The 6,000-nt window shown below is 43.0% G+C and overlaps 1 long non-coding RNA gene across 2 annotated transcripts in view; it reads right to left on the reverse strand.

The window, feature by feature from the left end:
* Positions 1-3,268, reverse strand: part of LOC144218673 (uncharacterized) — a 129,413-nt gene extending 126,145 nt beyond the window's left edge. Inside the window, exons 1-2 of one of the 2 annotated variants that reach the window (XR_013331215.1) lie at positions 3,090-3,268; positions 2,721-2,810 (exon numbers count right to left, since the gene is read on the reverse strand). This is a non-coding gene — a long non-coding RNA (uncharacterized LOC144218673). Of the gene's footprint in view, positions 1-2,720; positions 2,811-3,048 lie in introns of both variants that reach the window. The other variant, XR_013331216.1, reaches the window with a different exon arrangement.
* Between the last annotated feature and the right edge of the window lie 2,732 nt (positions 3,269-6,000).

A 6,000-nucleotide genomic window follows, 5' to 3' on the forward strand; every position in this document is an offset into this window, starting at 1 on the left:
AGGCTGAGGCTTGACACAGGACTCTAGGAAAGCCACGTGACTGGCTATAGGCTTGAAGGCATTGGATGTCTCTTCGGGGATATTACTATCCAGAAAAGGATGAGTTATTAGGGTGGCGATTTGCCTGTTTTGTTGTCAGATTCACTGCCAGCCCTGTTCTGTCTTGTTCTGCCTCACAGGGGGCTGACCCCCCTGCTTGCTATATTTCCCAAAGTCCATTCCAACTGGCTTCTGATTTAGGGCCTGCCAAGGCCTCCAATTGGCCAAGGAAAGAAAAGGTCAGGGAAAGGAAAAAGTAAAAGGTATTGCCCTCATTGCATGTTTTAGGAGACATGCCAGCAGCAGCTTCCTCTCTTTGGGGTCCCACTTCCACTGGGAAGCCTCCCCCTCTGCAATTCTAGCTTCTAAACTCTAGTAACACCACCTCTCCTCCCTGTCACTCCAGCCATAGAGGTAGTAGTGGCATCCTGTTAATCTTGGGCTTGCTTCATCCGTGTGCCCTTTGTAGTTCTATCAACCTTAATACATAGTTTTCCATATTAAGTTTCCTGTCTTGATCTACCTGACATTGGCTATGTTTCCCTGGAGGGACCTTGACCCAATATAGCTACCATTTTATATGAACATTTCTTAGCTCCTACGACTCTGCCTAAACCATGAGGAATTAAAAACTATATATAAGTTTAGTGATGAAGGGTCTTTGGGTTCAACAAACTTCCTAAACTAGGTGATAACCTGGCTGGAGGAGCTCAGACAGTGATTTGGCAGTAATGTGTAACAATGGGTTCTCCGCGAGAGAAAACCCTTGATTTATAGCATTTGCCAGTTTCTGTGGTGAGTATCCCACCATGGCTGACCTAAGCTACTAACACAATGTCCCTGGACTTGCAGTTGGAAAGAAACACACAATGAAGCTGAGATGCAGTCAGTTCCCTAGACATCGAGGAGCAACAACGATATGAACAGAGGCAGCTGAGTGAGAAGGGTGTGTAGGCAAGTGTGAAACTGCTCTAAGTAAAACAGAGAACTTTGCGAGGCCACGGATAGTAGAGAGAAGGCTAGGAAGGGAGAAGCGGCAGCAGAGTCAAAACGTGAGTCATGAAGAAACATCAAATGAGAACTTTGGGGGTGGAGTGGTACGAATTGTGAGCTATAGTTTTCTCCAAGGGAGCTGTGGAATTAACAGTAAAAGATTCCTTGTCACTAATGTGTTGGGGAGTTGGGATTATTCGGAGGCTGAATGAAAATGCTGAAGGAGCTGCCAAAGAAGGATCCAACCCCAAGGGGGTTTCAATGGATTGGAGAGAAGTGTTGTTACAAGCGGGTTCCCAGAATTTCCTTTTTAAAAAAAATAGTTTATTGTCAAGTTGGTTTCCATATAACACCCAGTGCTCATCCCACAAGTGCCCTCCTCCATGACCATCACCCCCCTTCCCCTCCTCCCATACCCATTAGTCCTCAGTTTGCTCTCAATATTCAAGAGTTTCTCATGGTTTGCCTCCCTCCCTCTCCCCCCCATTGCCCCTCTTCTTCTCTCCCACAGTCCTCCATTAAGTTCCTCCTAATCCTCCTATACGTGCAAACATATGGTAGCTGTCTGTCTCTGCCTGACTTATTTTGCTCAGCATAATACCCTCAAGTTCCACCCATGTTGCTATGCATGGCCAGATTTCATTCTTTCTCATTGCCATGTAGTATTCCATTGTATAGATAAACTCCCCTATGACCCAGCAATAGCACTGCTAGGAATTTACCCAAGGGATACAGGAGTGTTGATGCATAGGGGCACATGTACCCCAACGTTCCCAGAATTTCCATTCCAAAAGCATTATTTAACAGATAAGGAAACTTGAGCCAAGAAAGGCCATACCCATCCAGGCAGACAGTGGTAGAACCCAGACTAAAGTTCAACTTTCCTGACAAGATTGTTCATTCATTCATTCATTCAAACAAATATTGCTCAGCAGTGGAAGTATTGTGAGCATGCACTACAGACACGGTCCTTACCTTCAAGTACCTTACTAACCAGTGCCAGAAAGGAGGCTTAAATAGCTTATCACAGTTTGTAACTTTTCCACGTGATAAGGTGTCCGAAGGAAATACCAGACACTTTGAGAGATCTTACATGAAGACCTAATTTAGACTGAGGGGAACAGGAAAGCATCTCTGAGGAACTATGACACTGAGACAGGATGAAGAATAGGAGTCAGTTAGGTAAAGACCAGGGGAAAGGCGGTTCCAGGTGGAGGGACCTCACACACTGTGGTTCTGTTTCAGGGTTTGAGTCCCAAATAAACACCATGTATAGAGCAGGTCTTCATCTTTCATTGTGTTGAAGCCTACAAGCCCTGAGTTAGAAGCAAGATAATATAACTTTGTCTTAATTTGGTATCTTAAATTTAAGTGTAAATATAAGAGTATGACTGGCTTTTACCATATATTTTGGAATGAAAAGTGGTGCCATGTGATTGGGCAGTGTCACCTGGAATCCTTAACCTCTCTCAGTCACTATTACCCCCATGAACCCCACACCCAAGTGAAATCCTTGCCTCTCTCTGTGAGGAAAACTAAGGTAAAACAACACATTCACCAGACCATATGTTTGTACTTCTACCTGCTGATACCCACTGGTGATGTCCCTGTGTTTTCCCTGCTTGAAGTAGATAAGACTCCTGGGGAGCCCACAAGTTCCTGGAACAATGGCCCATTCCCATATCTACCTGCAGGAGTGAAGGCCGTGTCCAATCCTTCCTCTTGGGTTTTGGACCTCTCCCCTCAAACACTTTCCCCTCCAACTTGATCTTCTGAGGCTGAAAAGAGACATTAAATCTCACCTTTATTTTCACATTGAGTGGGTCCACCATACCACACTTCTCAGTCAGTTGCTCTTTTACTTTACTTTCAAGTATCAACTTCATCCAGATTTACCATGACCCTTCCAACACTTGACTTGGGACAGAAAAACACTACCACCACTGCATCTCAGACAAACTTGTTACAAAGGATTTGGATCAATTTCATTTTCTTCTTCTCTAAATGGATGCATACCTTTGCATGGAAGTAGCTGTAAGGAAAAACAAATAACCCACTTGTAAATGCTCTGGATTTCTTCCTGAAGCACCATCTGGAAAGCCTCGTTCTATAATCCTGAGGAGAAGATTGTGACGTCTTTGTGAGAAATGCCGACTTCCAGGAGGCCAAAATTCCAGCCCACTAATGTTTTATGACTTTTGACATGTTGCTTGAGTGTCTTCAGACTCAGTTTCTTCTCTCTGCAAAAAGGGATAAATAATACTGTCTAGTCAACCAGCATCATAAGAACAATTCTTAAAACAGTTTTATGCCTTGTAGAAGGAAAGACATCAGCAACAGTCAAGTTTTTGGTGATTTTTTTTTCATATTGAATCATTTCAACTAGAGGCAGGGTACTTAAAAATCCAAGTGGGGAAATCAGCAAAGAGATGCACACAAATCAACGTGCTTCTTTTCCGCATATGGTATGGCTGTGCACTGTGATGTCAAGGAAAAGCACTATTCATCAGCATTTTTTAAATGTGCCAAGTCTCTTTCTCCCAAGGCTCCTGGATGCAAGAGGCTGAATGAATGGGATTTCCTGGTGTTTCTGGAGAAGAGCTTATTTCCTTTCCCATGTCCCAACCAAGATCACTTGTCACCGAGATGAGGTGCCTTCATAGAGGGGCACCCAAGAGTGGAACCCTCTGGGAGACTGGGAGCATTTTCAGGATCTTATGAAATGAAGAGTGTGTGAGACTCAAGAATGACACACATATCCATGTTAGAGAGAAGGGTCAGGTTGCAGAACATGCCCCCAAAAGAAAGAGAGCAAATGTTATGCCTTCACTACCTCGCTGTTCTCAAACCAGAAGACACCGATCCTATCTGTCCCTCTGGGCATTCAACATTCCATGTACAAACTCTTCTCTCTGGTTCAGTTAATCAAGTGTTCCAGAAACCAGTCCTTCCCCCACCCCAATCCATTGGCCTCACTAGTTTTCGTGTGAAAGGTATTGATGCAGAAGCTCCCAACGGCTCCCTGCTAAATCACTGATTTTTATTAAACACCCTGCCCCAATGCATTTGGCAGGTCCCAGAATTCTGTTCTCTTGTGTCCTTTCCATTGTAGGCCTCTCCTCCCTCAAATAAACCCTAACTTGGGTTTAAGACCTTCCTGGAAGATGATTCTATAGCCTTCCTTTCTAGACCTTCCCAACCCTCACTCTCATTCAAATGAGGGAATCACTAAAGGCCTCCTTGTCCTTGCCCCCCAGCAGACCCTCATAAATCCACAGTGAAGTTGTTGTTTTTTTAATTAAAGCGTCCAAATAATTAATGATCAACTCCATTTGTGCCATTGAAAAACCAAATGTCACACGGTTGAAAAGACCCAACCAAATAATTCAGTGTACCCTATAAAGCTTTAAAAAAGCAAAGCCCAAGAGGCCTGCATGACTGGTTTCTGTGCTGTCTGAAAAGCTTGGTTGGGTTTTTGGGCACTTGATTGGATTCCAGGAATAATGTGCCCTGAGCACAAAGGGCTCTTTTGATGTGTCTGTGCCATGGCTCCGCCCTTCCCTCCTCACTTTACCTGGGATACACATTCTCTTTGTCTCCCAAGTTGGAAAAAATAATCCATGGAAGAGAGGAAAAAAATAGCAGAGGGAAAGTCAAGCATGGGGGTTGGGAGGAAACTGCAGTTCTTCGTCTGAGTTTGGTTACTAAAATCTGGTTATTCCAGAAGGAATTGAAGAAATGGAGTTTATACAATGTCTGTGACCAGAAACTGGGGAAGAATGCAATGAAAAGATGCCTCTCATTTGGTTGGGGTCTCTTGGGCTACGTGTAATATGTGGGTCTCCTAGCGAGGACCTGCTACTTTCAAAGAACAGAAGAAGGACTACAGATTACCAACCCTGGAAATCAACATGGATTTACATGACTAACTCAGGCAGAGAAGCTCATAGTGAGTCGAGCCCATTGATTTTTCATGGATACTAGAATATTCAAGAAAGATAGAGAGAAAGAAGACAGAGATCTTGTTGCTAGAATGCCCTGAGAAAGTGGCAGAACCAACTCAAAGCCATTATCAAGCATTAGCCCTCGGAGACCAGGAATATGGTCCAGTCCCAGCTGTAGGGATGCCTAGATTGATAGCAAAGGGCAGCAAGCTGGTGGTAGTAATGGACTACTTGTGGTCTTTGTGGGATAACTTGAATAGTCTGTTTTATCTTTCTAATCTTGTTTTCCTTATCTGCCAAAAAAGATGAACTTGACTACACAAGCTCTAAGATCTGTTTCAGAAATCTCTCGTTGCCCCAAAACTAATGGCTTAAACAACCAGTCTACTTATCTAAGTCTTTCCTAGTTTCAATAATATTCTATAGATGTCTATACAGAGGTTATATGCATATAGATTCATTACATTCTCTCTAGGTATTTGGTATTTTTATGCCATTATAAATGGTATGTTTCTTGATTTTATTTTTTAAAGACTTGTGGCTAGTATATAAAAATACAACTGATTTTTTTGTATGGATACAGTAACCTCATCAAATCACATATTAATTCTAATAATGTATCAAAAGTTTCCCCATCTGTCTTTTCCTCACCATCAGCTCTCCGCTGGTGAGATCGCAAGGGAGATGTTCGACATATTTGTTAAGTTTCCTGGATTGCAAGCAACAGAAATAACTGAAATAACAAAATAACAGAAACAACTTAAATATAAAATGGGATTTTCTTAAGGCTATGGGATAGTTCTGTCAGTCACTGGAATAAAATGAACTATCAGACCTCAGAGAAGGACAGGACCCAGAATAACATTAGGGAACAAATCAACTGTCTCTTCCAGATGCTCTGTCAGGCTGAACTCTGGACCTCTTTTTTGGCTCTCTACTTATTAAAATTCTTCAGGGCAAATCTGGTTGTTGCTACTTAGGTCCAACCATTTGCTGTGTTGCCAGCTGATGGATCGCCAGGCCC

Source organism: Crocuta crocuta, unplaced genomic scaffold (assembly GCF_008692635.1).
Source record: "Crocuta crocuta isolate KB4526 unplaced genomic scaffold, BGI_CrCroc_1.0 scaffold229, whole genome shotgun sequence".
Lineage (NCBI taxonomy): Eukaryota > Metazoa > Chordata > Mammalia > Carnivora > Hyaenidae > Crocuta > Crocuta crocuta.